The sequence below is a fragment of the Pteropus vampyrus genome, unplaced genomic scaffold, assembly GCF_000151845.1.
Source record: "Pteropus vampyrus isolate Shadow unplaced genomic scaffold, Pvam_2.0 Scaffold273, whole genome shotgun sequence".
Taxonomy (NCBI): domain Eukaryota; kingdom Metazoa; phylum Chordata; class Mammalia; order Chiroptera; family Pteropodidae; genus Pteropus; species Pteropus vampyrus.
In genome coordinates this window covers 1,109,040-1,120,048 of record NW_011889054.1, presented here as the reverse complement: position 1 = coordinate 1,120,048, position 11,009 = coordinate 1,109,040, and the positions used below count along the sequence as shown (strand labels likewise).

Here is an 11,009-nt window from a genome sequence, read left to right as displayed (position 1 = left end):
TTACAAGAGAGTTTTCTTGTCTAGCAGTAGAGTACTTTGTGTGACCAGATTTATAGATTTTGGATACTGTTCCTTGCTATGTAACCTCTAGGCTTGGTTATTCATCCTTTCTGAATATGAAGTGAGCTATCCAATATCTCTTAATTCATTCTTTTCTGACTAAATTACCTAGAACTTATTTTTGTTGTTTGTCATCAAGGACCCTTAATTGGTACCTAACTGAGATTCCTTGGCAAAATGGCAACCAAATATGGTATAAATATGACACAGTCAGGCCCCGCCACAGGAAAAAAAAAGCAGTTAAATGAATTGTTTAATAACACTATATTTTATTTATTAGATTCTCTGCTCTGTTTCTCTTCTTCCTGTATTCATGGTAGTTGCATCTGTTATAAATGGTGCTAGTAGAGTTTTTTTTTTTTTTTTCTCCTGAGTGTTGCAATCAAATCCCTTCTCTCCCCTTAAGGAAACTAGAAATAGGGGAGAACTGATAAGAAATGTGGATGTAGACTGTTCAGATTTTTGTAGTCTATGATAGAGGTCTGCAGACTTTTTCTGTAAATAGACAGATAGTAAATATTTTTGACTTTGCGGACCATAGGTTTTTGTCATAATGGCTCATCTCTGCCATTGTAGTATGAAAGCAGTCATAAACAACACATAAGAAAATGGATGCTACTGTGTTCCAATAAAACTTTATTTCAAAAACAGGTGGTAGGCTGGATTTTGGTTATAGTTTGCTCTGTCATACTAGGTTCTAGTTTTTGTTTTTGTTTTTTACTGTCCAATTTTCTTAATGTTTATTCATTCACTCATTCACTCATTCATTTATTCATTCTGTAATCAGTTACTGAATACTTATTTTGTTTCCATAGTTAAAAATTCCTATACCTCATATGCTAAGGCATCAATAAGTCAATATTCTTCTTACCAAATCCACCCACAGTGTATAATGAGATGACCAAACCCACCATAGTCTGGGGTGGATCTGGTAAAAGAATATTGCCTTATTGATGCCTTAGCATATCCCTTCAAACTTATCTCTTCAGTTCACACAGGCCCAAATTCCTACTGCCAGAACCTGCATTTCTTTGCCTAGGAATTTCTTTGGCCATGAGATATATACACTTGCATTCCTCAAAGTTTCCCAATACACTCCTTCCCTTGAATCAAGGTGGGTTCTGTGACTGCCTTGACCATTAGAATCTAGCAGATGTTAGCCTGGGCCCAGATGTTAGTCTGAGCCCAGGCCTGAGGAGAGTGCCAGTTGTACTTCCTACCCTTGGAACATCTGCCCTTAGAATCTAGGTGCCATGCTATGAGAAAGCCCCAAGAACCTCATGGAAAAAACATTGTAGAAAGGACCCAGTACCAATTTGCTAGCCATGAGAATGAACTGGAAAGAGGATCTTCTAGCTGTGGTCAAGTCATCTCAACTGATACTGTGTGGAGCAGGGATAAACTATCCCCACTGAGCTTAGACCATATTGCTAGATTCACTAGCAAAATGCACGATGTTGTTTAAAGCCTTTAAATTTTGGGAGATTTTTAATGCAGTAATAGATACCCAGGACAGTAACCTTGGACTAAAAGTGGTTATTATTATAAGCCTTTAACAGATGAAGGATCTGAGGTTTGGAGAAATTAAACACACTTTACCCAACATTTCACAACTAGTAAATTACAGATTAGGATTTCAAACTCAGGCCTACCATATTCCAAAGCCCAGGTTATCTGCCTTTTAAATCTGCCTTATTGTTTCTCTAAACCAGAAACTGAACTGGAATGAAGTGAAAGAAAATGAGACAATAACAAGATCATCGGGGATTGCTAAACTAACACTGTCTGGTGCCACTTTTTGAGGAAACATTTCAAGATTACCATTCTTCCCATCACCATTCTCACTCTTGGGCCCTGCCTGTGTTTACTGTATATTATCATCATCATCATTATTATAGTTATTGTTATTATTTTGCTGCTGTCCTAACACTTATCACATGCTATACTTGCCTGTCTTCTGCACTTAGGTGAAGTTGCTCTAGATATCTTTAATCTATGTATCCCTGTGTCTGGCTTAGTGTTGGCCTCATAGCAAATATTTAATAAATGTTCTTTAGAGGCTGAATAAATTCTGGAATGTATCGTGCATGCACAAAGAACCTTATCAGTCAGACTAGAGATACAACTATTAGATATGTGCTGTCTGTAACTTGGAAAGCAAGGCAAAGATATATAAATGAAGAGTTAATCAGTTCTCTTACTATATCCATCCCTATTCACATCTGCCTCCCCCGATTAATCCATGTTAATAACCTGGTTGCATCCCTCCATTCTTTTCTTCATGTTCATATAAATTTATATAAACACATGAACACATAACGTAGTTTTTTTGGGGGGAGGGCTTGTTTTTATTCAAATGTTGTATGTCTTTCCATTTCTCTGCAACTCATAAGCTAGTGCGTAGGTACAAAAAAGGCATAGATTCTTGAGTTAAACTGATTAGGCTTAAATCCTGGCTCATTGCTAACTATCTCTGGTATCTTTGGCAAGTTATTTAACCATCTTTGTGCTCAGTTGCCTTATCTACAAAATGAAGTAGAGGAAATAATAGTTCTCATCTTATAAGATTGTAAAGTGTACAACACGGAGCTGACATATATGTGGTAAGCATTCTAAAGATGTCAGCTCCTATATCTGCTGTCAATAGATATAGTCTAACTCATTTTAAATAGATACATAATATTCCATAAATGGAAGTACCAACATTCATTTGATCATTTCTAAAAATGACTATTGGTTGTTTCCAGTCTTGTTATCACTATAAACATTGCTACAATAAACATTTTTGGACTTAAATCTTAGAACTTTTGTTTCCATAGAATATATTACTCAATTTTGCTGTGTCAATTTAATTGAATAGATTTATAGCTGACATAGGAGAGGGTGTATTATTCTCCACAAAACTGGGTCTCAGAGATTAACTACTGCAATTCCAACCTGTTTAGAGATTAACTACTATGATCCCTCTGTCCCACAGACTGGGAAACCATTATGTATATCCAGAAATCACATGAGCTGTCATGAGTCATATGTCCACCTTACTCTTGGTTAGAAGTTCAGATGGGTTCTTTTGGTCTGGGGCACAAGATCCTAGTGGCTAAGAACTTTGCCTTTTCTAGATAAATTTATTTTAATAGCCATGCAGGTGAGTGTTGAAGAAATGTGCTGTAATTAAATGACACCGGAGTCATCACTGTCTTTAGCTTAGAAGAGCATCTGTATAAAATTAAAAACTCAGAAAGAAATAATATGCCAATCCTCTACAAGGTGGATATACCATATTCTTTCATATCTAATGCCCTGTGTGACTCAATTCTTAACTGATCTTCCACTTAGGAATCTATTGGTCATTCAAACAATCCCGCATGAAAATGTCTGCTGCCTAGTACAATATCTGTGTCTAGCATTTCTTCAGAATAGGCTATTTCTTTTCTAAATTAGGTTCTTCTTGTTCCCTACTTTTTATTTCCCCTTTTCTTTGTACTTAGACCTCAGACTCTTGGAAAGGCTCACAGTACTACCCTTGAGATTTAGAAATAGATTACTTTTAAATTGCCATTTCCTTACAACAAAAGCAGCTTTGCTGATTTCTCGGGCACTAAGCACTTCCAAAGTTCCTAAAACAGGATATGTAATATTTCTTGACATGTTCCTGCTTATCACTGATCTTCCTTCCTAAATATTTTTAAAAAAATATTTATTGCTCCCCTTCTGTGGGAAAAAAAAGATCTGGCTTCCTTTTGCTACTTTCTAGTGGAAATGAATACCAATGTGCCTCCCAAAATAAACAGTCCTCAGGCATCCATGAACACAAAAAAAGCACTCAACCATACAGAGGTATTTGAATTTGTATTCAGCAGCCATATTTTTTGATCGCTATAAAAACAAATCAAGCCCTTAGTCTTTATGAGTTACTCCCAGCAGCCTTTTTGTCAATCCTAAACTGGAGAACATGTGGCAACAGATATAAACAGTATGAGGGAAAATAAGTGATTCTAACAAACTGGTTTACTTTAGTATTTTCTATGAGATGCTTCAACATCAGCAATATGGCTTTTGGAAGCTTTGCAGAGCCCTAAAATGGACTGGTATTATTGCAATTGTCTTCAAATAATTTTTTTTTGGTTCTTTGTTTATACCTCTGTTCTTGATCTCTTTTTTACTCTTACTCTGACTTCAGGCCCTGACCACATTCTACATACATATATATTTTTCTAACCACTTATTTTCACTTCTAGTTTCTAGCCTTGGAAGCAGAAGGGTGAGAAGTCGCGAGGCTGCCCAGGCTATTCCCCACAGCTGGAAGGGCACATCCTCTGAGGATTTTTTTCAGAGAGTTCTTTAGCTTGGGTCTCTTTTCAGGATGTCTTTGTCCCTGGCCAGTTGTCCAAATTGCAAATTAACTTAGAAGCCTTTTTGAAACACAGACAAATGGGCCGCTCAAAAGTTTTTTAATTTATTGTGAAAAGATAAACTCTTACTTATGTTAGATTATTCCTATCTAATTATTCTTGCTTTTCCAGGCCAAGTTGTACAAGTCTAAAAAGGATGCAGCATTTCACACTCAGGAGGAGTAAAATGTCCATATTAAAAGATACTGCCTTTCAAAAAGGGTTAAAAATACCCCATTAAAAGCAAAACAGAAAGACTAAAATAAAAGAAAGGCAAAGTTATGTTAGGTAAAGGCTAATAAAATTAAAGCATATGGCAATATTTAGTGAAACATACCAGAATCAAAAATAAAGAATTAAACTAAGAAGGTTTATTGAGAAAACGTAGAATCCTCCAAGAAGATCAAAGTTATAAATCAAGCCCCAGGTAACATAGAGCCAAAATACATAAAGGAAATAACTGCTAGTAATACTAAAAGAAAATGAAAATACATGACAATAGTGACAAAATGTAACATGCTGTATCATAATTGATACATCAAATATAAAAATTTAAATAAGAATATAAAACTTTGCAAATTTGTATATTCAATTATTAAGAATAATTTAATAGATATATTGTTAAGCGTGTTTCCAATAAACAGAAAATCACATTTCTTTCCAATAGCCATGAAAAATATGTAGCACTGGACCAAACATTAGGCCACAAATAAAATCTCAGTAAATTCTAGAGAAATGTACTAGGTTGTATTCTTGGACAATAATCAAATAAAATCTAAAATATTAATATTTAGGTAGCTATATGTGTGTAAGTCACATATACAACTGAAATTAAGAATGTTCTCTAAGTGAATCTTGGACTAGAGATTTTAAAAGCTAAAATTACAAATTAATTGGAAATAAGTGATTATTAAAGGTCTATATACTGTCAATAGGATGTTACAGAAATACAGAGTTCAATGTGCAGGATATTTATTAGGGATCAGTGCCTGTGGAAGAGAGAAGATAGCAGAATTGGGCAGAGAGAAGCCTGTCAGCAGTGTCCTGTCTTGGACACCTATAGGGTTATATCCCACCACCATCAACTGCTGGATATGGGGCATCTTGGAAGGATATGCTGTTGCCTGGGGCAGGTCTCTGTAGCTGAGGGAACTGAGATCTGCGGCAGCAAGTCCTTCTTTGAAAGGGTATCTGGGCAGTGTATCTCCATACCCACCACAACCTGTTTTAAAAAAATAATAACTTAGAATTATCTCTAGTAAAGTTAGGCATGGTGATTACTAACATAACTACCAGTCATCATAGCACATCATAGACAATGCAATAAAACAGGAAAAAAACTGATAAGAGATGTACATATAAGAAAGACATACAAGTAAGAGACAACACTGTTATTTGCAGGCAATATGACTGCATAGAGAGAAAACGTAAGAAAATCAATAACAACCAAAAATGAATATTTGATCTGCAAGATATACAGAATACAAAATCAACAGACAAAACAGTAACTTTTCTAAACATCTACTCTTCCAATTATCATCTGAAAAAATAATCTGTAAGTAGATTAAAATATAAAAGTACAAAAAGCTATTTTTAAATAAACAATAAAAATAAGTGAAATATAAAAGTATATATAAAATATAAAAGTAAAAAATAAAGCTACACTAAGTGTTTATAAATAAAATGTTTTGGTAACATGGTAAATTGAACTTATAGACCCCCATTCCCTCAAGCACAAGCACATTGAACTGCTGGAAAAAATATGGTTAAAAAACATTAAGTACTTAACAGAGTTCAAAGAAAGGACATCCCCCAGAGGGGAGAACTCAGATGACACATCGTGTCTCAGGGCTGCAAGTTTGGAATTGAGCCCCCAAGAGCTTAGAGGAAACAGAGTGCAACGAGAATGGGAACCTCAAGGACAGCTCCCCTGTGAATAGTATTCTTTGGAGGTGTCCAGTAAGACAGCCTCATTGAGAATGATAAATCTTGGATAAAACCAGGTCCCTGGAAGGGCCTCCACTTTTGAAAAAACTGCTCACCAGTCCTGGGAAGTCAAAAAAGAGCTTGACTCTGTGAGCCTCAAGGTAGAAATTAAACATGCCTTCTATAAGACATCAAAGTTCCACATCTGGACTATGCATAGGGTGAAATAAAAATTCATATTACACATTTAGTGCGGCATTCGCCACAGTGAAATATTAATATAACAACAGGTCTCAGATTAGTGAAAGCTCTTGGGGACCCCAACTGAAGCAAACATTTAGACAAAGCAATATTGGAACCATAGACCACTTTTACAACCCTGTTTATAAAATTCCCATCAAGGGGAAAAAAATCCCAAGTGAAGTTTTGCTCATCATAAGAGAATTATAAGCCACATGAGAAAATGATCAACTCTGAGACAGCCAGCAGATAATTAGGAGTATTATGAGCCTAAGAATGTAAGTAATAAAACAATCATCTGAAGAATTCTTTAAAATAAGGATGTATTTATTAATATTTACATAATTAGATTTTTCTAAAGGAATAGACACAGTGGCAGATGTTTTTGATTGTGTATCAAATAGCTATTCCCTCCAATTTCTTGCTTGTAACAGGATGCTACTTTTATTTAGATCATCAACAGCCATTTGCTTCAGGGGAGGCTGGGTTGTTTCCAAGTCTTAGGAAGCAAGCTATAATTGGTCTAAGTCAGTCATGGCAGTTCTACCATCTTCTAAGTTAGGTAGGGCATGTGGCACAATTCGGATCAATAAGAGGCTTTTGACAAAATCTTCTTTGATCATATAAAGGGACATTTGAAGGAGTATCCTACTTTCTGCTACCGGACAACTAACTGCATGTGGACAAGATACTTACAGCTGCTGCACCCATCTTGTGATCATAAGGGTGAAAGGCTGAGGACCAAAGCCAAAGACTCAAGATGGAAGGCCAAAAGGTAGAAAGACCTTGGTTCCTTGATATTATTGATCCACTGAAATCAGCTACTCTGGAGCTGCCCTATCTCTGAATTTTCTATTATGTGGGATAAACGGAAAAAAAAAAAAAGAAAAGAAAGATAGCACAGGGATAGGTAGCCCAAACAGAGCACAGCAGTCTCAATGAAGTGAGAAGACAGGGATCAGAATTCAGGGAAACTGAAGTGGCTAAAATTTGCCTAGAAAGCTAATGTAGAGAAGGAAGTTGTGTACAAAAGAAGATATAGATATCTGCATAACAAACTCCTTGAACATTGGCCAGCTACTAAAATATTCACTCACTAGGTTAGACTTCACAAGGGCAGAAGGAACTACTATAATGGAAAGAACAACTTCCAGAATGCTTTGAAATGAGCACCTTCCAGGGATGGCACAGGAGTGGGAGACATTTGAGTACTGACCACCGTGAGTAGGGAGAATTTACTGAATACCCAGAGCATATAAGGAAGACTTGAGAAAGGCCATAATATAGGAATATGGCTAATCAAGTACTCGGCGTGGTGGCGGTAGAAAAAGCCACTTTAGAGCTTTCCAAACAAACCTTGTAAAGAAGACTTGGAAAGATTAAGCTAATCCTCAGGTAAATTACCTACCTTCCAGAACAAGCTCAATACTCTAATAAGATGACAACTGAATTCAGATACTTAAGAAAATAACAGCTAATATCCAGCATACAATAAAAACTTTTTAGATATGTGAAGAAGCAGGAACATTTAACCCATAATGAGGAAAAATATCAATTAATTAAAAACACCTTGAATTGACAGAGATAATGGAATGAGCAAAGATTTAAAACATGATCAAAGTTTAAAAATAAAGCATACCATAATCAAGGGATAAGTAGGGAATATCAGGAGACATTAAACTGCTTTAAAAAAAATTGGAAATTCTAGAACTGAGAACTATTATAAGAAATAAAAAATTTACTGGAATGACTAACCAACATATTAGATACTTCAAATGAAAAGATCATTGAAGTCGAAGACTTAGCAATAGACACTATCTAAGATAAAGCATAGAGAGAATAAAAAGCTAAAAAATAAATTAACAAAACCTCAGTGACCTGTGAGAAAATATCAAGCAGTCTAAGATATGTATACTTAAGAGTCCCAAAAGGAAGAGGATACAGAAAAAAAACTCTGAAGCAACAATAGTTGAATAATTTTTCAAGTTTTGTGACAAGGATAAACCTACATATCGAAAAAATTTAATGAACCTTAAGCAAAGTAAGCATAAAGAAAACCACATCAAAGCACGATAGTGAAATTGTGGAGGACCAATGATGAATTGAAAATCCTAAAAGTAAGTAGAGAAAATATCTTGTGTTTTTATTCTCTTAAAGTTGTCTTTAGTGAGCAGAAGTTCTTAAATTTAGTATGGCCCAATAATCAGTGTTTTCATTTATAAATTGTAATTTTTGCCCATCTCAAACTCATGAAGCTATATATTTTTAAACAAATAATATAGTTTTACTTTTGAGATCTAGATCTTCAATTCATTTAAAATTTATTTTTTACATGGTATAATATAGTAGCCAAGATTTATTTTTTTCTGTATAGATATTGACTCCTCAATATTTATTGAGAAGTCCACCTTTTGTTATAAATCATGTGATTGTATTTGTGTAAGTCTGTTTCTGGATTTTCTGTTCTGCTCTACTTTTTTTTTTTTTTATGTGCCATCCTCTCTTTTGATTACTGTCATTTTATAATAAATCTTGATAGCTGACATAGCAGAGACAGTAGGAGACCATTAAGAAACTATTGCAGTAGGACTGGGAGAGTTGATGGGGAGACAGTATAGTGGATTCTGTGGTATCCCACCTAAATCCCCCTTTCAGAATGGAAAATTTTATTCCTCTAGATGTTAGGAATGCTGACCTGATGACTTTCAATTGACTCTCATCCAGAAAGTGGCCCTTTATCAAAGAGAGACTGCAATGCTCAGTGAAACACCACTCCCCAGGAGTAGCTTGCTTCCAATGACAATCAACCCTGAGGTCTAAAGTCTACTCCCCCTTTCATTGCAGCTCCAGAACTTCCGAGACCTTTGTTGCAATTCCATCTCAATTCAATTCTCTCTCTGCCTAGTTCTACTTCTTTTCTCATTGACAATTGTTTATCTCGAAAGAATGCCACAGGAACCTTTCTGCCTGCAAATCTCCATCTCAGAATCAGTTCCCAAAGAACTTAACCTAAGCCATATGGGCCAGTATAGAAGAAATAGAGGTGTCGAAGAGTGGAAAAATTCAGATATGTATTTAAAGCAGTGCTGGTATGATTTTTCTGATGAATTCAATGTAGGATGTAAGAGGAGGAGAATAGATAAGATTGATTCCAAATATGAGGCTGAAAAATTAGCGAATGGAGGTGCATTTGCCAAGTGGAAGAATCGTTGGGGGAGGAGAATGAATGGAGTCTATTTAAGAATTAGGTATTAAATATTTTTATTTTGAGATACCTATTAGATATTCAAGAATAGTCTCAAAAATGTAGTTGGATAAATCTGAACATCAGGGAAGATCCTGGTATAGGCATTACAGCACTTAACATGCTGTAGAAATTTTTAGAAAAATCTTTTCATGGCAAATACCATATTAACAGGTTAAAGAAAGAAAAACCATATGACCATCTTAATAAGATAGAAAAAAATTATTAATTTAAATTCAATGCCCATTTATGATTAAAAACTCTTCATATTTTCTTCCACTTAGTTAGACAAAAGGTGTGTACCAAAATATCACAGCAAACATTAATTTTAATAGAGAAAATTTAGATATGTCCTCTTTAAAATCAGACATAAGACAGGATGTCAGTTTTTCACCCCTCTATTTATCATTACATGAAAAGTGCCTGTGCAATAAGATAAATAATGTAAGAGGAATAAGAACTGAAAATAAATTAAGAAGGGGCTGGTGACATATAACACAAATTTTAAAGTAACAATCAATTTAAACAAGATAGGAAGTTATTTTTATGTCATGTAAAAAAATTTCAGATGGGCCATCCAGGGCTGGTGCAGTAGTTCTGAGAAGTCATCAACCACCAAGATACCCTCTGACTTTGTGTTTTGCCATCCTAAGTGCTTGATTTTCATTCTCAATATGCCTCATGTTCCAAGATGCCTTTTACAATTCCAATAGTAATGTTACATCCCAGCTAACAGGATATGGAAGTGATAAAAAAGATATACCAAATTAGCTGTCCTTATTTGAAGGATCTGTCCCAGAAATCTCACCCATTAAGTTCTTCATATGGTCATGTAACCATAGCAAGGAGCAAGAGAGTTTTTTTATTTTAGTTGAAACTATTGTTTTCCTAAATAAAAGTTCCTTTTATTACTAAGGAAGATGGGAGAAATGGATATTGGTGAAGACCTCTGGCTGTTGACTCAAATCCAGTCTCACTTTCTTCCTTAGCATATGTATGCTCAGCTAAAGGCTGCTTTCCTAGCCTCTCATTGCTACATACGGCCTCGTGGCTAAGTTCTGACCATTGGAATGGGAGTAAAAGTGGTATGCGCAATGTCAGCTTCACTTAGTTAAAAGAAAATATGGTTATTCCCTTTTCCCTTTCCT

At 35.2% G+C, this 11,009-nt stretch overlaps 1 long non-coding RNA gene across 3 annotated transcripts in view; it reads left to right on the top strand.

Annotated features, from left to right (window-relative positions):
* The window catches only part of LOC105302454, a 109,892-nt gene that overhangs the window by 29,602 nt on the left and 69,281 nt on the right, over nt 1-11,009 (top strand). The window contains exon 4 of one of the 3 annotated variants that reach the window (XR_002776317.1): nt 7,247-7,460. The exons of the other annotated variants lie outside the window; for them this stretch is intronic. This is a non-coding gene — a long non-coding RNA (uncharacterized LOC105302454). Of the gene's footprint in view, nt 1-7,246; nt 7,461-11,009 lie in introns of those variants that run through there. 3 annotated transcript variants of the gene reach the window in all.